A 22,660-nucleotide genomic window follows, 5' to 3' on the forward strand; every position below is an offset into this window, starting at 1 on the left:
CAAACGACGACGAACTGGGAGACTCTATCCGGCGAATACTGTAGAGATCCGCCGGATCGATCCAGACAGCGGAACTGTTGCTTCAGGACGCCAATCGTTTGCTCTATGATGTTCCTTGTGGCTTGATGGCTTTCGTTGTATGCCTCCTCCGCAGGGGTCCTGGGCGCGCGGAGCGGGGTCATGAGCCTTGTGCACAAAGGGTAGCCCTTGTCCCCAATAAGCCATCCCCTTGGTGGAGGCTGTGCCTCGAACATGTCAGCCACAGTAGTCTGGCGCAGGATAAATGCATCGTGGCTGCTTCCTGGAAAGCGGGCATTGACAGCTAGGATGCGCTGCCTGTGGTCACACACCAGCTGTACATTGAGGGAATGGTAGCCCTTCCGGTTGCGGTAATCCTCGGCATTGTCGATAGGTGCCCGCATAGCCACATGCGTGCAGTCAATGGCGCCCTGCACCATGGGGAAGTCGGCGATCCTGGCAAATCTGACTGCATGCTGCTCCTGCCTCTCTAGGGTCATGGGGAAGGAGATGAATTGGTGTCTCCTTGCGAAAAGGGCATCGGTGACCTGCCGGATGCAGCGATGCACGGCGAACTGGGAAATGTTCGCTATGTCCCCAGCAGCGGCTTGGAATGATCCGCTTGCATAAAAGTTCAGAGCCACCGTGACCTTCACTTCCACCGACAGAGACGTCCTGCACATCAGCTGTGGACGCAGATCTCTGTGAAGCAGCTGGCAGATCTCTGCAACCACCTCCCTTCTGAAGCGCAGCCTCTTAACACAATGCGCGGCAGTCATGGTGAGATAGGACACCTGCTGCCGGTATTCCCTGAGTGGGTAAGGCCTACGTTGCCGACGCCTGATGGCCCCTCTGCGTCTAGGCATGGCTGGCCCTCTCACACAGCGTCTGCGAGCCCTTCGCACATAATGCTGGAACTGAGGGTTGGAACCCCATGCAGCCCCCATAATAAACTTGCAAACAGTGAAATCACAATGAGTGAAAGTTCCAAGCTCTGGCCAGAAGCCAAAAATACCTCTCCTATGTTGTCCCAAATCAGGAAGGTCTGTTCCTTGGTCTCTGTCCAGAAATCCAAAGCACTAAAGTCATTGCAGCAAAATGGCTGGCCTTTATAGTTCAGTGTAAGTGCCCTTTAATTAGCGCTCCCCGAGGCCCGCAGGGCCTCTGCTGCATTCCACTTCACAGTTCTTAACAGCGCCACGCCCACATTGGGTGGGCGCCACTGAATTTCCGGTTTGGGGCGCACAAACAGCGTTGCACGACGAAATGACGTCATAAGCTGCGCGCGCAGCTGAGCGGGCGCAAACACTTTGTGCCGGCGCTAAATGTCAACTGAAGTTGGGCGTTGGCGCAGACCGGCCTGCGCCCGGGCGCTAAGTGCCTAGCGCTGGAAATCTACCCCTCTTATGGCATTAACGGCTGGCGAACGCAACTGAATTTCTAGGCCATGATATATAGATTGCAGACACATGCCATTGTGCACCTGATGAGCATTCAATTTCGATTGACATCAGATCCCATATGAGTCACTCATGAATGCCAAATAACATGGATGGAGAATTATTCTGTCACCAGGTTGTTCTACTGAGCCCCTCTCTCCGTCCCCCACTTTGAGCTGTTCGACTGTTCCCGCCGCAATGTGGGCTCTCTTTTCCTGCGATGAGGGAAAGAAGTGGAGCTTCAGTGAGAGTGATGGAATGAGGGTAAAGAATGTATAGGATAGACGTTTAGAGGGAGACCATGATGGAGTGGGTTCCCATTACCAAGTTTCCTCCTTTGGAATTGTTAGTTGTTGTCATTGCAAAACATTGAGTGTGGGTATGAGGAGTGCATAGTAAGATGGGGAAGTGATTCTGTACATAGGGAGAGAGTGATGGGTGATGCTGCAAGGGACGTTGGGGTGAGTTAGGATGCGCAGGAGTAGGGTTGGCAATGCAGAGTACTGGGGATATGATGACAGACACAGCAGAATTAAGGTAAATGTGCTTTTATGCTTACTTTTCCAGAATGCAGGACCTCTTTCTGCATTGGACCCAGGTGCGACTGAACAGACACCTTGCAGTTACCTCCTCAGCTATTTGCAGCCAGGCTGCCTTTGTCTGCTGAGGAGGTTTCCTTCTTCCATCCCCCTGGAATAGTACCTTCCTATGTCCTCTGACTCCCTCCACAAGAACATGGAGGGAGTCATTGTTGAAGTGGGGAGCAGCCTTTGGTCTCTGCAGACATCGTTGACAGCACCAGCACTCAGCAGCATCAAAAAGGAAGTGAGATTGAATGGGGACACGGCCCCCTTCAATAGACCAGCAGGAAACGCGTCATCGGAGCAGCTCAGCAGACCCGCACCTTGTGATGAGGCCGGGTAACGCACACGGCGGGCTTAACAAGCCCAGTCAACAGAGAATTGTGTCAGCAGACCGGCTGGAGCCGGGACCAGGACCGGAACCTGCCGACTAACATTCCTGACGCCAACCCGCCTCCAATTGGAAAATCCAGCCCATTATAATTAAATATTTTGTGGTTCCGACGTTCTTCTAGGAAATTGGCATAAAAACCCAGTAATCTAGGTGGGCCGGGGTGTAAATTGGAGTAGAACCCTAGTTATAAGAACATACGAAATAGGAGCAGGAGTAGGCCATACGGCCCCTCGAGCCTGCTCCGCAATTCAATAAGATTATGGCTGATCATCGACCTCAACTCCACTTTCCCGCCCGATCTCCATATCCCTTGATTCCCCTAGAGTCCAAAAATCTATCTATCTCAGTCTTGAATATACACAAAGACTCAGCATGCACAGCCCTCTGGGGCAGAGAATTCCAAAGATTTACAACCCTCTGAGTGAAGAAATTCCTCCTCATCTCAGTCTTAAATGGCTGACCCCTTATCCTGAGACTATGTCCCCTAGTTCTAGACTCTCCAGCCAGGGGAAACAACCTCTCAGCATCTACCCTGTCAATCCCCTTCATGCATAATAATAGTTGGTGTATTATGACAAGAGGCAAGATCATGATATGTGATGTACTTCTTGCCACTAGAGGACTCAAGGGATGTCTGTTTGTCCCCAGCATCCAGTGCAGCTAAGGAGGTAGGGGTGGTATTTAAACTTTAACTGGCTGATTTCCCGACTGCATTGGATCACAGAGCACAGAGCAACATGTCTATTCACAAATGAGGCACTTTAAAAAAAATTGATCCTGCAGCACAGCCAGCCCGCTTGGGCTGTCACAATTCCCAAAGTGACTTTCAACCCCCGACCTGAGGTGGGCATGCTGTGTTGGGTCATAACTCTTAGGCAGTCCCTCGGAACCAAAGATGACTTGCTTCCACATTAAAAATGAGTTCTCAGGTGACTGATGAGTCCAATTTGGGACCTACAGTCTCTGTCACAGGTGGGGCAGATGGTGGTTGAAGGGGCGGGTGGGTGGTGTGCTTGGATTGATGTGCACTCCTTCCACTGTTTGCGCTTGGTGTCCACTTGCTCCCGGCGAAGAGACTCGAGGTATTCGGCACCTTCCTGGATGTTTCTCCTCCACTTTGTACGGTCTTGGGCCAGGTGTTGCGTCCGTGTATAATAAGACACAGACGGCGGAGAACGGTACAACAGGTGTTTACTCAACATGGCTCACACTGCAACTGATCTGTACAGATTACTATTCAGTGCTATATTCAGGTGTGGTCATTGCCGGTACTGCAGTATACATGAGCTGTAAAACATAGTTCCCCCCTTAAAGGTATATACATTACAATTCCTCCCCTTTTAGATTAACAGTACCATAACACTCATTTAACAATTAAATATCAAACTAATTACAATTAACACTTTTAACATGCAACATTAGCTGAAAATAGTCTATTTATATATTCAGTCTTTGGGGAGGCTTCCTGATACTTTCTGGATAGCGCCTTTCCCGAGTGTCTTGCTCTTGGTGTGGAGGCGATTCTGGCCCCCTGTCGTCGGTTGGTTCATCAGCTTCCGATGCTACTGTTTCTGGGGTAGATGCGACCTGTACGTCGGGTTCATCACCAGGTACGTATGGGCAAGGCATGGGGTTGACTTGTTCCTGTGACTCTAGGATCTGGTCAGCATGGCGTCTCACGATGCTCTCCCCAATGTCCACTGTGTACATTAGTGGACCCTGCAGTGTGCATATCGTTCCTGGCTGCCATTTTTCTGTTCGGTAGTCGCGGGCCAAGACTGGTTGCCCTACATTGAAGCTCCTTGTTGGCTTCTCATGGATGTGCTGGAATTGCTTACTCTCAACATCTCTTCGTACGTTTGGTCTGAGCAAATCCAGGCGAGATCTTAACCTTCGGTTAAAGAACATCATGGCTGGGGCCTGGTTGGTGACTGCATGTGTCGCATTCCGGTAGGCGAACAGGAAATTGTCCACCTTGTGCTGCAGCGGAATGTTGTCATTGTACATAGCATTTATTGCCTTCTTAAAGGTTTGTACGAACCTCTCAGCCAATCCATTTGTGGCTGGATGATACGGGGCGGATGTGTAATGCCTTACCCCATTCTTTTTCAAGAACCTCCGGAATTCTTCGGACACAAATTGTGGTCCGTTGTCAGAGCAAATCTGTTCTGGCAAGCCATTCCTGGCAAAAATGGTCCGTAGGACTGCAATAGTTTTCTCCGTGGTGGTGGAGGACATTTTGATGACCTCAGGCCATTTCGAGTGTGCATCCACGGCTATTAAAAACATTGAGTCCATGAATGGACCAGCAAAATCAATATGCACCTGTTGCCATGGAGATGAGGGCCACTCCCATGGGTGTAGAGGGGCCTGTGGTGGTGCATTTTGGACTTTCTGGCATCCTGAGCAGCTCTTGGTCAGGTCCTCGATTTGTTTATCGATTCCCGGCCACCACACATAAGCCCTGGCTAGGCTTTTCATTTTTACCCCTCCCAGATGACCCTCATGAAGCTCATTGAGCACTCTATCCCTTAACTTGGGTGGAATTACCACTCGGGATCCACACATCAAGGTCACCCGGCACACTGACAGCTGTTCTCTCCTTGTTGAGAATGCTGGCAACAGTGAGTCGCCATGTGCTGGCCATCCCTTCACCGTCAAATCATATACCCGAGACAGTGTCGGGTCATTTCGGGTTTCCTTTTCGATACAAGCGTTAGTTACCGGTAGGTATTCAACTATAGTCGAATGGAATATTTCGACAGGATCCACTGCTGGTGCTTCCTCCGCAGTAGGCAGTGGCAGGCGTGATAGCCCATCAGCATTTCCATGCTGTTTCGTGCCCTTATATTCAATCTCATAGTGGTGCGCCCCTAGAAAAAGTGACCATCTTTGTAGTTGTTGCGCAGTCATCACCGGAACGCCCTTCTTCGGATTAAAAATGGAGACAAGAGGCTGGTGATCAGTCAGCAAGGTGAATTTCTGCCCGTGCAGATAGTGATTGAACTTTTTCACTCCCTACACTAGGCTGAGGGCTTCCCTGTCAATCTGGGCGTAGTTATGCTCGGCTGAGGTTAGTGATCGTGACGCGAAGGCTATTGGCCTCTCTGAGCCGTCCGAGAATTTGTGTGACAACACCGCTCCAATGCCGTAGGGTGATGCATCACATGCCAACCGAATTGGTAATGCTGGGTTGTAATGGGCCAATACCTCTTTCGATGTGATTAGTGTTTTGCTCTTCTGGAAAGCTCGTCTACATTCGTCACTCCACTTCCATGGCACCCCAGTTTGCAGTAGGGTGTTCAGTGGGTGTAGTATTGTAGACAAATTTGGCAAGAACTTATGCTAGCAGTTTGCCAGCCCGAGGTACGACCTCAGTTGTGACACATTTTCCGGTGCTGGAGCCTTGACTACTGCCTGAATCTTCTCTGGGGACTTATGTAACCCCTCTTTATCGATAACGTGGCCACAATACGAGATCTGTTTTCTAAAAAACTCGCATTTGGGGCGGTTAGCTCGAAGCCCATATTCCTGCAATCTAGTGAGCACCTGCTCCAGGTTGGCAAGGTGATCACTGTAATTTTCGCCCGTGACCAGAATGTCGTCCAAATAACACTGGGTCCCTGGGATCCCTTGCAGGACTTGTTCCATTGCCCTCTGCCAAATAGCCGGAGCGGATGCTACCCCGAATACCAGCCGGTTGTATTGTTAGAGACCTTTATGGGTGTTGATTGTGAGGTATTTTTTGATGCTTCTTCTATCTCCATTTGCAGATACGCCTGGGCCAGATCAACCTTAGTGAAGCGTTTCACTCCAGATAGCGAGGCGAAAATATCTTCAATCCGCGGAAGTGGATATTGTACGGTGTGAAGGACTGGATTCACTGTTACCTTAAAGTCCCCACAGATACGAACCTTCCTTGGTTCCCCAGGCGTGCTGCTCAATTACTTTTTCATCACAGGGACGATGGGTGTAGCCCATTTGCTCCAGTCTACCTTGGACAGTGCACCTGAACATTCCAGACTCTCCAGCTCTGCTTCGACGGCTGGGCGGATCGCATAAGGTCTGGCCTTAAAAAATGTTGGGCTTGCGTTTTCTTCAATTTTAATCGTCGCTGTCATGCCTTTTAGTGTTCCGAGTCCTTGCTGGAACACTTCTTCGCGTCAGTTAGGATCTTTGACAGTCACCCAGGTGTGACGTTGTCATCCTTTTTGTCAGCCACAGTCAGTGCCTGTATGGAATGCCAATCCAGTTGTATTTTCCGGATCCATTCATGTCCCAGTAATGGTGGTCCTCCATCTTGCAATACACACAGGTCTAGTTTTGGTGTTTCCTTACCATTATATATAACGGTCACCCTTATTTTTCCTTTGGGGTAGACTTTTTGCCCCGTGTACATCTTCAAAATAATTTTTGTGTCTCTCAAGGGTATGTGTGAGAATAGCCGCTCATAGTCCCGTCAGTTAATGACTGTTAGGGCTGATCCTGTGTCCAATTCCATCTTTACTTGGACTCCTGCTAACTTGAGTGTGACCCAAATGGTTCGGTGATCCTCCGTTGTGATCACATTATGTAGTTTCAGACAACTCAGTTCCCTGCTTTCGGAGTCGTTATCACTCTTTTGTTCGTCTGAACTATTCTCCGTCATCTTATGTACCTTCTTGTACTTTCTTTTGGTAGGTTTCTTATTGCAGGTTTTCTTTCCCCACCTGCAGACTCATGCTATGTGTCCTACTTTTCCACACTGTCTGCACACTTTGTCTTTGAACCAGCAATCATTCTGGTCGTGTGTTGTTCTGCCGCAGCGATAGCACTTCTCTGTTCCATATGACATTTCGTTTGTGCCATATTCTTGCGGTCTCTGTTGTATCTCTGCAGCGCCCCATGCTGCTGCTTCATATGATACCGCAATGCTGAAAGCCTTTTCCAGCGTAAGGTCCTTTTCAGGTAAAAGCCATTTCTGGGTTCCTTCACTTTGAAGCCCACACACAAACTTGTCCCTTAAGGTATCTGCCAGTCCCGCTCCAAACTGGCAGTGTTTTGATAGTTTGCGCAGTTCTGTTAAATAATCAGCATTGCTTTCATCCTTACGCTGGTTCCGTTTGTGAAACTTGAATCTTTCAGCTATCAGCAGCGGTGTGGAGTTTAAATGTTCCTTTAGTATCGTTACTATGTCTTCAAAACTCTTTTCCATTGGCTTCGTTGGGGTTACTAGATTTCGTAATAAACCATACGTCTTTGCACCCATTAAATTTAACAATACCGACGCTTTCTTGTCATCTGACACCTCATTTGCCTTGCTGTACACCGCTATTCGTTCGACATATGTAGTCCAATCTTCAACTTCATTGTCAAATGCGGTGATACTGCCACTCTTCGGCATTTTGGGTGTGGTTTAAAATGGCGTCTCCCAATGGCTTAAAATGGCATCCCCCGCTGCTGCCAACGCCGCTCCCGGCGGTTCTCGTGGCAATGGCGGCGTCCTGTAGGTTTCGCGCGCTTCTCCTGCGCTGCTGCCAACGCCACTCTCGGCGGTCCTCGTGGCAATGGCGGCGCCTCGCGGGTTTCTGCGCGTCTCTCTCTCCCTCTCTTCGACGCTGCTCGGCCCCTGAACACCGGCTGCGCCCTGTGCACTCTGCCCTCTCTCTCTCTCCCCCGTCGACGCTGCTCGGCCCTTTGCTGTGCCGCTCGATCGGGCTCCAGCCCGCCGCTGTCCGGGAAGGGTCTGCGCACTACCTGTTGCCAGCCCGTTTCGCTGGACCACCTCAACTGGAAAGCCAAGCCTGGCTCTCGACAGCCTCCCCCGCAATTCTCGAGTCTCTGTTGGATGACTGGGCAGTTGCCCGTGGTCGACGCCCGAGTCTGTGGCCTTGACCTCCAATCCACTGATCTCCAGGAACGAATCCCCGGGAGGTGATGCAGAGTTGCAGGTAGGTTCTGATATACCTATCAATTCATCCAATGAAAAGCGACGAGTTAAGAAAGTAACCATAGGTTTTTATTGGCTAAATAACAGAGCCCACCCTCGTGGGTGATCGGATCCAACAAGGAGGAATACCAGCCAGTCGACCACCTTTATACCTGGGCAGGTAGGTGGAGCCATGGGCGGAGTCAGCAGTGGTCAGCCCAGGTATAACAGCGTGACAAGAGGCGACCTCATGTAGTGATACAACAGTGTAAACAGTGATAACCATAGTGTAACGATATAACAGTGATAACCATAGTGTAACGATAGTGAATGATAAAAGTGGTTTACCACATTCACCCCTTGTTTAGATTTGAGTCCGGCGGGGTGAAGTGTACTACCAGTTCGGGTATGTCAGTCTGTCCGGAGGCCTCGTAAGCCTTTCTGATCGTCGCAGCAGCGGCGGCGGTGATGCAGTATCCGACGTTAATGCTGGTGTCTGCGTGGTCGGCGAAGGCTCGTGGGGTTCCGGCATGCCGTCTACCTGGGCTGGATCTGGGGGAGTGGTGGGGGGTAATGGTGGTGTCTCAGGGGTGCCCGAGGGTGCAAGGTCTCGTAAGGAGACTGTGTCCTCCCGCCCGTCTGGGTATGCCACATAGGCGTACTGGGGGTTGGCGTGCAGGAGGTCCACCCTCTCGACTAGGGGGGCCGCTTTATGGGCCCTCACGTGCTTTCGCAGCAAGACGGGCCCCGGAGAGGTCAGCCAAGTTGGTAGCGTGGTTCCCGTAGTCGACTTCCTGGGGAAAACAAACATTCGTTCATGGGGGGTGGCGTTAATGGCAGTGCAAAGCAGTGACCGGATGGAGTGCAGCGCTGCCGGGAGGACTTCCTGCCAGCGAGAGGTTGGGAGGCCCTTAGACTTTAAGGCTAAGAGAACGGCCTTCCAGACAGTCGCGTTCTCTCCTTCCACCTGGCCGTTCCCCCGGGGGTTGTAGCTGGTGGTCCTGCTTGCAGCAATACCTCTCGCTAGTAGGAACTGGCGAAGTTCCTCGCTCATGAAGGAGGAGCCCCGGTCGCTATGTATATAGTTCGGGAACCCGAACAAGGCGAAGAGGTCGTTCAGGCATTTGATGACCGTGGTACTGGTCATGTCTGGGCAGGGGAAGGCGAAGGGGAAACGGGAGTACTCATCAATAATGTTGAGGAAGTACACATTACGGTCAGAGGACGGGAGGGGCCCCTTAAAATCGATGCTCAAGCGCTCGAAGGGGCGGGTGGCCTTGATCAGGCTTGCTCTGTCCGGCCTAAAGAAATGCGGTTTGCATTCGGCACAGGCTTGGCAGTTCCTGGTCATGGTCCTGACCTCCTCGATGGAGTAGGGCAGGTTGCGGGCCTTAATGAAGTGGTAAAGTCTGGTGACCCCGGGGTGGCAGAGGTCGTTGTGGAGGGTCTGCAGTCTATCACTTTGCACGCTGGCGCATGTACTTCGTGATAGAGCATCTGGGGGTTCGTTCAGTTTACCAGGCCGGTACAAGATATCATAATCATAGGTGGAGAGCTCGATTCTCCACCTCAAGATCTTGTCGTTCTTGATTTTGCCCCTCAGCTTGTTATTAAACATAAAGGCGACCGAACGTTGGTCGGTGAGGAGGGTAAATCGTTTGCCTGCCAGGTAATGCCTCCAGCGTCGTACAGCCTCCACGATCGCCTGGGCCTCCTTCTCGACCGAAGAGTGTCGGATCTCAGGGCCCTGGAGGGTCCTTGAGAAGAAGGCCACTGGTCTCCCCTACTGGTTAAGGGTTGCGGCCAGGGCGAGGTCGGATGCATCGCTCTCCACTTGGAAAGGGATAGACTCATCCACCGCGTGCATTGTGGCCTTAGCAATGTCTCCCTTAATGAGGGAGAAGGCTGCGCACGCTTCTGCCATCAGGGGGAAGGAGGTGGACTTCATGAGGGGTCTGGCTTTGTCCGCATAATTGGGCACCCATTGGGCATAGTAGGCGAAGAGCCCCAGGGTTCTCCTCAGCGCCTTTGGACAGTGGGGGAGGGGAAGCTCCATGAGGGGGCGCATTCTTTCGGGTTCGGGGCCGATGACTCCGTTCTCTACTACGCAGCCGAGGATGGCAAGGCGCGAGGTGTTAAACACACATTTCTCCTTATTGTAGGTGAGGTTCAGCCGCTGGGCCGTACGGAGGAATCTCTCCAGATTAGCATCGTGGTCCTGCCGGTCGCGGCCGCAGATGGTGACATTATCTAGATAGGGGAACGTGGCTTGCAGCCCGTTCTGGTCAACCATCCGGTCCATCTCCCTTTGGAAGACCGAAACCCCGTTGGTGACGCCGAAGGGAACCCTCAGGAAGTGGTAGAGGCGGCCATTCGTCTCGAAGGCGGTATACTGGCGGTCCTCAGGGCGGATAGGGAGTTGGTGATAGGCCGACTTAAGGTCGATGGTAGAGAATACGCGGTACTGTGCAATCTGATTGACCATATCAGCTATGCGGGGAAGGGGGTATGCGTCCAGCTGGGTGTACCGGTTTATGGTTTGGCTGTAGTCGATGACTAGGCGGTTTTTATCGCCGGTCTTGACGACTACGACCTGAGCGCGCCAGGGGCTGTTGCTCCTCTCGATGATGCCCTCCTTCAGGAGGTGCTGCACTTCAGAGCTAATAAAAGCTCTGTCCCCGGCGCTGTACCGCCTGCTCTTGGTGGCGACGGGTTTACAGTCGCGGGTGAGGTTGGCGAACAGGGAGGGAGGCGGGACCCTGAGGGTGGATTGGCCGCAGGTGGTACGCGGTGGGCGGTTTAAAGGCTGCTGGTTGTCGACTGTGAGTGGGGGGAGGGGTCCACCGTATGCTAGAGTGACACTTTGAAGGTGGGTTTGGAAATCCAGCCCTCGTAGGACGGCAGCGCAGAGTTGGGGCAGGACGAGGGTGGGCTCTGTTATTTAGCCAATAAAATTGATATACCTATCAATTCATCCAATGAAAAGCGACGAGTTAAGAAAGTAACTATAGGTTTTTATTGGCTAAATAACAGAGCCCACCCTCGTGGGTGATCGGATCCAACAAGGAGGAATACCAGCCAGTCGACCACCTTTATACCTGGGCAGGTAGGTGGAGCCATGGGCGGAGTCAGCAGTGGTCAGCCCAGGTATAACAGCGTGACAAGAGGCGACCTCGTGTAGTGATACAACAGTGTAAACAGTGATAACCATAGTGTAACGATATAACAGTGATAACCATAGTGTAACGATAGTGAATGATAAAAGTGGTTTACCACAGGTTCGAACCTGCCTCGCCGCCAATGTTGCGTTCGTGTATAATAAGACACAGACTGCGGAGAACGGTACAACAGGTGTTTACTCAACCTGGCTCACACTGCAGCTGATCTGTACAGATTACTACTCAGTGCTATATACAGGTGTGGTCACTGCCGGTACTGCAGTATACATGAGCTGTAAAACATAGTTCCCCCCTTAAAGGTATGTACATTACACCAGGGATTCCCAGGTGTCAGTGGGGATGTTGCACTTTTTCAAGGAGGCTTTGAGGGTGTCCTTGAAGCGGTTCCTCTGCCCACCTGGAGCTCTCTTGCTATGTCGGAGCTCCGAGTAGAGTGTTTGTTTTGGGAGTCTCGTATCGGGCATGCGGACGATACGACAATACGACAATACCCGCGGACAATACCCGCCCTCCTGTATGCCTCAGAGACATGGACCATGTACAGCAGGCACTTCAAAGCACTGGAGAGGTACCACCAATGCTGCCTCCGCAAGATCCTGCAAATCCATTGGCAAGACAGATGCACCAACATCAGTGTTCTCGCTCAGGCCAACATCCCCAGCATCGAAGCTTTGACCACGCTCGATCAGCTCCGATGGATGGGTCACATCGTCCACATGCCCAATACGAGACTCTGGGCCATAATATGTAAATACTCCTGACCCTGCAAAGTGTTCAGGGATCAGGTGGCACAAATAATGGGCAGGCAGAAGTCCTACTCAGTTGAGTATCATCTGAGAGAAAATTTAGGGCTTGCACCTTTTATCAAAGGTTATTGCTAATCCATATCTGGCTGAAATATTGGGGGTATTTTTCCAACTGTGTGTGGACAATGGGGAACGTTGCCTGCCCTCAAAGCATTAAAGGAAAATTGGGGATATGTTGTCTGAGATTTTCAAAATGCACCGGCTGGGGAATGAGGATCCTCATCACTGCCAGCACATACTCAGAAAATGTAGGCTGTGAAGTTCTTTAAAACAAGTTAAATTGGCACTAATCCCAAACTCCATGTCAAATGGAACATCGCGATAATTCATTTTAGCATGCATTCTGTTGTTCTGAAGTTAAACAAGCGTTAGGTCTTTCCAAATATAGAATACCGAAAATGTTCTAAACACTCACAGAAGGTGCAGTTCCGTGTGCATAAATCTACTGTTTTGCACATGTGCGGAATGGAGTGGATTGTACAGCTTTTAAACATATTTAAACGTGTGCCTTGTGTATGTGTCCTAGCTTTTGGTGTTAGTGCTGGTGCAAGAAGAGTAGCAGAATATGCACATCACATTGCCTTTCCTTTTGTCTTTGAACACAATTTGTAAGAATATAGGGTGCTAACTGCCTCAAATAGCAATTGGAAATCAAAGCCTGAAGCAGAGGCTTTACTCTTAAAAGTTAGCTTGGTTGAGTTGGTAGCGCTCTCATCTCTGAGTCAGAGGATTGTGGGTTTAAGCTAGGGGAGGGCCACTTAAAAAGTTTTGGTGAGCTGTTGAGGGTCGCACAACTAAGGTGCGCGGCCATGTGATCACACACCAATCGCGAGGTCCCGTGCAGGCTGCTCACCAGCTGCTGCCAATGGAAGAGATACTGCGCAGCAAATTTAAAGGGACCGCGCACGATAAAAAAATTAGAGGGAACATTGCCGCACATATAAAATGGATTGTGTTAACAACAGCTACTACTAAAATTAAAAACAGTGAATGCAATGTCCAATATAGCTGGGTCCATTTAGTTATGCCTCCACTATGCTAATTAAAACAAGTGAATAATTGTGCAAGAATGAATAACCCCACTAACAGTCATGGGTGAGAGCAAAATGTTAAATTGGTAAATTTGAAACAGGCCAACTCATAGTGTTGATCATCGGTCCCACTTCTAACCTCCCAATAATTTATGAACATAAATTCAGATAGTGGTCAGGTACTATCTTAAATACACAAAATTTGGTGTAAAATAGTAAAATATTCCATTATTAAGTGAATGAAATGATTGATCGATCGATTATATGTTGTACTGAAAGGCTACATGGCTGTCTGGCAGAGCGGCTCGAATCTACGGGGCCTCCGACACGAGAGGTGTTCTCTTTTTAGTGTGCTGAGTACGGGATCCTGAGGCTTCGCAAGGCCTGAACTACAATTGCGTGCCATCACCTGGAGTCCTTGTGCTCCAGGATCCACTCCCGTGTCTGAGACGGCAATGAGAACCCCCCTACCGTCGTACTCTGGGTACCGGGAAAGGAAAGACGCAGCGCTGGTCTCTTACTTCGGTAAAAGAGTCATAAAGATGAGCAGCCATAACTCGACTCAGACTAATGTGCAGCTCGAGCTCCTGCTCGCGTTCTATTTCTGTCCCATCCAGCGGGCCGGATAGAATTAACTGGTGGACCGGATATGGGCCGTATTTTGCCCACCACTGGTTTAAGCTACCCGATATTGGGCCTTAGGCCTTGTTTAAATGAGACTGGCGAGCTGTAGACATATATCGGGCATCCCCAGACAGGGTGCAGGCAAATCAACATTAGATTTCGGACCGCTGCATCGCAGCAACCCTCAGGTATCCTGAACAGGGATCGATTGGGAGGGCGGGAATTGATCAGGAGGAGGGCGGCAACGATCAGGAGGGAGAGAGGTGATTGAGAGAGGGGGAGCCAATCAATAAGGAGTGCCACGATCGGTAGAGGGGTGGAAGCGATTGGGAGATGCGGGGAAGATAACTGGGAGGTGGCCAAGAAGGAGGCAGCAACAGTCTTTGGCACTGCAGTGGAGCCATGAGGAGTACTCCTGCACCATCCAGTTCCACATTCAGGTCAGTATTTTTTAACAAACTTACCTTTTTGGTGGCGGGTTTCCAGAAATCCCTTTATGGAACACTGGTTATGCCACATGTAGACCATGTTTTCCCAAAACACAGCCAGCACGGTGCCAGCTGCGTTCAGGGTAGTCTAATTTTGGTAGAGGGCCTCAAACAGGCATTGCTGCCTATTCCAGGAGTGGGCCCTGGATGTCTTCCTATCTGGCTTTACCAATATAGCAGACAGTGCAGTTCTGGCAGGGAATGTGCCCATGCATGCCACCCGCCATATGGAACACTTTGGTGCCCATTTTACGCCAGTGAAATAGGTGCAGCATCAACCTATTTATAGGCCAATTTGTTTTAGTTATTTTGAATGAGGGATAAATGCTGGCCAGGACAAAGGGGAGGTTCCTTGCTCTTCTTCGATTCTTTTACATTCACCTGAGAAAGCAGAAAGGGACTTGGATTAAAGTCTCTTTTGAAAGATTTTGGAAACTGAAGGGTCTGTTCTGAAAGGCAACCCTTGATCAGTTGAAACATCATTAAGACTGACATCCCCCTCCAGGATGCTTAGGTGAAGGCTAGGGTCTTACCTTCCTGTAATTGTTTCCTCTTTGCTACAAATCCACCTCGGAACAGTTCTGGAACTTATGCACAATTGGGATCCTTATACCTGTGCCTAAGTTCTCTATACTTAGGTAAATTGAGTCTGCACCTACAGGCAGGGAATCTGTGAATTCCGTGACAGACAACTGGAAATACTTTTTTAGGCGGATTACTTCGTTTGGAGAGTCTTCAACATGATGTTGAGTTTCTGCATGTGTCAACCAGCTGAGAAAAAAAGTGTATTTACATTTATAGGTGATGAAGTTTGTTAAAAATAAATTGTTGATTGAAGTATATGCACTCTCATCAGGACTGCTTTATATTTCATAGCACTGTTGATTCCTTGTATTCTAATTATACAATGCATTATGTGTACTGTGTAAAATATTTTAAGAGGTAAAGTTCTAAAATGAAGTGTTGGTGCCCATTTGAGACAAAACTGCTGTTTAAGATTAAGCAATGTTAATGCAGTGTTTGCCAATGATCTCAGGCTTGCATTATTCAAGCTGTGAGACAGGTAAGCCATGAATCATCAGCCATAAACTGCTGCTGGAGCGATTCACACGCCTTGTCCTAAATCTGGCATTGTGGCGACACGCCACCACTGGACATAATCCGCTCACGGCGGCACGGGCAGTTTAAGCAGACGCCCCCAGTCGGGGGCCCTCTACTCCAGCAACTTGTTTTCCGCAGGGACAGGCTGCCGGGAGCACTTCCTGTCTGGGGAGTATTTAAGTGGTTGCGCGGTCTTTTCCAGTTCCTCTTTGCCATGAGGTTGATTAAAGCAGTTGTGTTTAACTAACTCTGGTCTCGACTCCCACGTTTGCCGCGGTATCTCAACACTGGTGACCCCGACGCTCAGGACGAATCCTAAGCTAGCATGGCGGATACAAACGCAGTCACGGTTAAACTACCAGACTTTTGGGAGAACCTGGCCGAAGCCTGGTTTGTTCAAGCCGAGTCCAGATTCCGGCTGAAACACATTACAGTCGACGCCACGAAGTACGACTACCTCGTTGCCTCTCTCACCTACGCCACAGTCCCCAAGGTTTGGGCAGCGCTGCAGGAGCCACCAGCGGAAGGCAAGTACGAACATCTGAAGGCTGCGCTCCTTAAAAAATTTCAAATGTCCTCTTACCAGCGCAACCGCCAACTCCTCGACCTCCCCGGCCTTGGTGACGCTTCACCGTCGGATCTGCTCTCCCACATGCTGTCCCTCTCGGACGACAAAAACACCGGCGCCCTCTTTCACACGCTTTTCATTCGGCAGCTCCCCGCCAGCATCCGCCCGCTCATTGTGGAGTCTGGCTCTACGGACCTGAATGAGATAGCCGAAAAGGCCGACCGGTTGCTCTCTGCGCAGTCCGCCCGCGACGTCGCGCCTGACCTCACGGCAACGACCACGCGGTCTTCCCGGCCCACTAGGCCCGACCGCCCTACCACTCCGGGTCACTGCTACTACCACACCCGTTTTGGCACTAGGGCCCAACGCTGCACGCCACCGTGCACTTTCAAACCCCCTCCCGCACCGGCCCCCACGATGGCCGCGGGGCAAAAGGGGCCTCTACTGTACGTCACCGATGACAGCACCAACCACTGATTTCTGTGCGACACAGGGGCCCAGCACAACATCACCCCCGCCTCCGCCCTCGAAATCCAACGCGGCGCATGGGGTATCACGCTGGCCGCAGCCAATGGCTCTGACATCCGTACATATGGCACCCGCATGGTCACGCTCGACCTCGCAGGCTGCCGCTACCGCTGGGAGTTCCTCACAGCCAGGGTCCTCTGCCCACTCATCGGCGCCGACTTCCTACGCGCCCACGGCCTCCTTGTAATCATTCCGAGGCACCGCCTCGTCAACATCAACACTATGGCCCCCATCCCCGGCGCATTTACCCCGGCCCGTTCGGCCGGCCTGACGACCTACTGCCTCGCCAGAGCCACGGACGACTACTCGGCACTTCTAGCCGAGTTTCCCGCCCTCACTAACCCGACCTTTTCGGCCAAAGCCGCCAAACACGGTGCGGAGAACTATATCCCCACCACCGGCCCCCCGGTTTCTGCCCACGCCCGCAGACTCAACCCGGCCAAGCTGGAAATCGCGCGGGCCGAGTTCACCACCATGGAACAACTCGGCATCATCCGCCGCTCCAGCAGACCTTGGGCCTCACCCCTCCACATCGCCCCCAAGCCCGGCGGAGGCTGGCGCCCTTGCGGGGACTACCGCCGCCTCAACGACGTCACCACCCCCAACCAATACCCAGTGCCGCACATCCAGGACTTCTTGGCCCAACTGGCCGGACGAACCGTCTTTTCCAAGGTCGACCTGGTGCGCAGTTACCACCAAGTCCCCATACACCCCGCGGACATCCCCAAAACGGCCGTCATCACCCCATTCGGCCTGTTCGAGTTCCTGAGGATGCCCTTCGGCCTCAAGAATGCAGCCCAGGCTTTCCAGCGCCTTATGGACTCAGTCCTCCGGGACCTGAACTTCCTATTCGTCTATCTAGATGACATTCTCGTGGCCAGCTCCTCCCAACAGGAACACCTCGATAACATTCGCATCCTGTTCGGGCGCCTAGCCCAACACGGGCTCATCCTCAGCCCAGCGAAGTGCCAATTCGGCCTAACCGAGATCGATTTTCTCGGTCACCACATCACCCCTGCTGGGGCCGTCCCCCTGCCCAACAAGGTGCAGGCCGTCCAGCAATTCCCCCGCCCCAACACCATCAAGGGCCTCCAGGAGTTCCTCGGGATGGTGAACTTCTACAACAGGTTCATCCCCAGCGCTGCAGCCCTCATGAAGCCCCTATATGACTCCCTCCGAGGTAAATCCGGCAAGATGGCCGTAGCCTGGACCACTGACACGTCAGCCGCCTTCGACGCCACCAAAAACGCGCTCGCCGACGCCACCCTGCTCGCGCACCCGAGGGCCGATGCCCGGGTCGCGCTCTCCACCGACGCCTCCGACCACGCGGTCGGAGCCGTGTTCGAGCAGTGGGTCAATGGGGCGTGGCAGCCACTTGCCTTCTACAGCCGCCAACTGCGCCCCCCGGAGGTCAAATACTCTACTTTCGACCGCGAGCTTCTCGCGCTCCACCTGTCGGTCTGCCATTTCAGGTTCCTCCGGAGGGCCGCCCCTTCACCACGTACGTGGACCACAAGCCGCTCACATACGCGATGGCCAAGCACACCGAACCCTGGTCTGCTAGGCAGCAACGCCAGCTCGCGGCCGTGTCCGAGTTTACTACGGACATCCAGCACGTCTCCGGTAGAGACAATGTTGCCACCGACTGCCTTTCCCGTCCCGCCATCTGCGCGAATCACCTCGCGGTCGACTACGCGCAACTAGCAACGGCCCAGCTCACGGACCCAGACCTCCTCTCGGCGGCTACTAGCCTGCCAGGGCTATGCCTAGCCAAGGTCGCGCACGGGCCCAAAGCCACGGCAGTCACTTGTGACGTCTCATTCGGCCAACCCAGGCCGGTCGTCCCTGCAACCTGGCGCCGCCGCATCTTCGACGCGCTACACGCGCTCTCCCATCCGGGTGCCCGCGCATCCGTCAAAATCCTCTCCCAGCGTTTCGTCTGGCGCGGCCTCAGCAAAGATGTTCGGACTTGGGCCACCTCCTGCCTCGCCTGCCAACGGGCTAAAGTACAGCTACACACAAAAGCACCCCTGGGAGACTTCGAGGTACCCAGCCGCCGCTTCGACCACGTACACGTCGACATCGTCGGTCCTCTGCCGCCATCGCAAGGCCAAACTTATCTCCTCACGATGGTCGACCACTACACACGCTGGCCTGAGGCAGTGCCACTGCCCTCCACCACCACAGCCGACATCGCCAGGGTGTTCGTTAACACCTGGGTCGCAAGGTTTGGCGTACCAGCCGACATAACCTCCGACAGAGGCGCCCAGTTCACCTCCGAACTCTGGACAGCCACAGCACACAACCTCGGGGTGACGCTCCACCGAACCACGGCGTACCACCCGCAGGCCAATGGGCTGTGTGAACGCTTCCACAGGTCACTCAAGGCCTCACTCCGCGCCGGCCTGCAGGACAGTACCTGGACTAACTGCCTACCGTGGGTGCTACTAGGCCTACGCACCGCGGTCAAGGAAGACCTCCAGTCCTCGGCAGCGGAGTTAGTCTACGGACAACCGCTGCGCGTCCCAGGCGAATTCCTTCCGGAGGCTACCACGCCTTGGTCGGCCGAACAGCAGCGGCTCAAATCTTTCTCTTCCGCTCAACAGTTCGCCCCACTTCCGGTCAACCGACACGGCGAACTCGCACCTCACGTCCCGCCAAACTTACAGCAGGCACGCTTCGTCTTCGTGCGATACGACGCGCACCGCGGACCCCTGCGACCCCCGTACGACGGACCGTACGAGGTACTACAAACCGGGGACAAGGTCTTCAAGCTGCGACTCGGCGACAGGGTCGACACAGTCTCCATCGACCGGCTCAAACCAGCACACACAGAACCAGGGGAACAGGTCCCCGTGGCCCGACCTCCAACTAGAGGCCATCCCGCCAGCAAGCCAGCACAGCCGGTGGCGAACCGCCCGGCCCCACCAACTAGACCGGCGACCACTCAGAGCCGCTCCGGCAGAACCATTAGACCACGTCACGACTCGTCCACTCCTCCTAAGTGGATTCTGGGGGGAGCTCTGTGGCGACACGCCACCACTGGACATAATCCGCTCACGGCGGCACGGACAGTTTAAGCAGACGCCCCCAGCCGGGGGCCCTCTCCTCCAGCAACTTGTTTCCCGCAGGGACAGGCTGCCGGGAGCACTTCCTGTCTGGGGAGTATTTAAGTGGTTGCGCGGTCTTTTCCAGTTCCTCTTTGCCATGAGGTTGATTAAAGCAGTTGTGTTTAACTAACTCTGGTCTCGACTCCCACATTTGCCGCGGTATCTCCACAGCATTATTGAATCTCTCCTTTTATAAACCTTTTGCCAGATTTCTTCCCTGATCCCAGAAGAAGCTTCCGTATAATCAATAGAGGACCTCAAGCTTAGATAAGATGAACTCCCGATTAGAACAATTACTTTTCCTGTCTCCATCGGTGTATAAGTTCTGTTTACATTAATTTTGGATATGGCATAGATATGTTGTTGCAGTTTCAGAGACCATTTCTGCTATAGCATATGAATTAGGTGTCAGCCATTGATCAATGGTAGCACTCGCATCTGAATCAGAAGGTTGTGGGTTCAAGTCCCAGTCCAAAGACTTGAGCACAAAACCTAGGCAATACTGAGGGAGTGCTGCATTGTTGGAGGTGCCATCCTTCAGATGAGAGGTTATACCAAGGCCCCGTCTTCCCTCTCAGGTGGACATAAAAGATTCCATTGCACTATTTTGAAGATGAGCAGGGGAGTTCTCCCTTGTGTCCTGGCCAATATTTATCTCTCAACTAACCTCAGTAAAAAAAAAACAGATTATCTGGTCAGTATCAAATTGCTGTTTGTGGGATCTTGCTGTGCACAAATTGGCTGCCGTGTTTCGTGCATTACAATAGTGACTACAACTTCTAAAGTACTTCATTGGCTGTAAAGCGCTTCAGGATGTCCTGAGGTCACGAAAGGCGCTATATAAATGCAAGTATTTCTTTCCTATTATTTGCTTACAGTTTCTTGGGAAGGAGTTGAGTTTTAACAAGTTAACTTTTACAACTCTGTTTTCACTCTCTAAAAATATACTTGTACTGTTCTTTTGACACAGATGCTTACCAATCAAATAACAGCTCATTTGTCAATCAACACTTGTGAAATTAATGTTTATTTTTCTGGCCAGCATAATCCCCACTGTGCTAGTCAGTGCTCAAAAGCCCTTTTATGTTTTCCAAAACTTCATTATAAAGAAATAAATAAGGGTTATTTTATCGATGTAAAGTATTTCAAAATTAAATATTTTGTCCAACCAGAACAATATGCAGAGTTAAAAATTTGCATCTAAAAGACAAATATTCAGAAAATAAATATTATTAGGATATGTTAAAACTGGAGATTGCCAAATACCCCACAGGTAGTCAATCAAAGCTCATATAATCCTTCATAAGCAGAAACTGGAGAATACTTCCCATTTACCAAAGGCTATATCATTAGTTAAGGTTCTGCATGCTTGTTCAATTCAGTCAGACTGCAAATGATTTATAAGAACTCATTACCCAAAGTGACATTATCTCCTGTGTGTTCATTTCTTCCAGTATTTGTAAAAAAAATGAATCCTTTTGGACCATATTCTGTTATCTTCCATGTTCTATTTAGTTTGGAATCCTGTTTTATTACTCCATATTTAGGGTCAACTTCAATTGTAACTTTCCTTTACTCCTGTCAGGCCCCAGATTCTGTGATAATCATTAACTTTGAACATAAAAATCTGATTAGTTTTTTGATAGAGAAGTTAACCTGCATTTCTGTGCCAAACTAAATATTCCATCTGCTATCTGTTTATTGCACATAAGCAAAGTCTTTTTGAAGCAGCAGCAATGATAGCAAATCAGACTGCACAGGGCCACAGTAGATAAAAGTAGTAATTGCTAGAAATTGATGAAATTATGATGATGTACTGAACAAAAACAATAACCATGACTAAAACAAAACCTTTTTAAGTGCTTGTTATGTCATGTCTGAGTCAGTTTTATGACTGTTAAAATGCACTTTAAAATGGAGAATAATGGACGCTAAGGAATGATTATAAGACAGTCATTTAATCAAGGAGTTCAGATGATGTCATAAACCTGTCAGATATTATAATGTTAAAATCATCTCCAATCTCTGTCCACTTATTATTTATAGTATGTTCTGGTTGTTCAGTTAATCTTTGTTAGTCTTTCCATTTCTGGCTCTTACCTCCTGCTGGGTAAGTTAAGGAATCTGTGCATATATTTCATGTTAGCAGTTGCCATTTTTTGAAAGCATGTTCTGGTTCTTTATTTATTTGGTAAGCATACTTGTCTTCTAATCAGTAATGGTAATTATACAATGATTGACAGTAACTGAGCTAAACTTAATTTTAGTGTAAAGTCCTGTGATGATGGGACAACTGAGAGCAGTAGACTACCTTACCAACAGGAAGGGTGTTAAAAATGTTGTGATATCCAAGACTATTGTATCTCTGAGGTGAAAGTAAATGCAATTATAATGGCCCCGATTTTCGGCTTGTGTGGGAAATGGTCGGGTTTCCGCGAATGTGGGGTTCCTGACACACATAAAAAAGTGTCAGCCAGCTCCACGCAATTTTCCCTCAAGTGGCCAATTAATTCCCAGCATGTGGGAAGCCTTGCTAATTGTCCAATTCGAGTCAGAAATCCCCACAGTATGATGTCATCATTCGTGGTGCTTTCAAGGTCCATAGCAAGCACTGCATCCTCTGAAGGCTTCCAAACGAACCATACAGGATGGCAGAGGAGCCTGCAGCAGCTGTGGCCAGTGCCAGACCCCGAGCTGCCTTCAAATTCGACGAGACTTCACTACAGGCATTATTGGATGGGGTTAAGGCCCACAGGGAGGCCCTCTTCCCTAGGTCAGGGAGGAAGAGGCCTCCCACTGAGACCAATGCTGCATGGATGCAGGTGTCAGCAGATGCCAACTCACTAGGAGTCACTAGAAGAACCTTGGCATTACATCTCTAACTC

Source organism: Somniosus microcephalus, chromosome 2 (genome assembly GCF_052327205.1).
Source record: "Somniosus microcephalus isolate GS21.2 chromosome 2, FLI_Smic_1.0, whole genome shotgun sequence".
Classification (NCBI taxonomy): domain Eukaryota; kingdom Metazoa; phylum Chordata; class Chondrichthyes; order Squaliformes; family Somniosidae; genus Somniosus; species Somniosus microcephalus.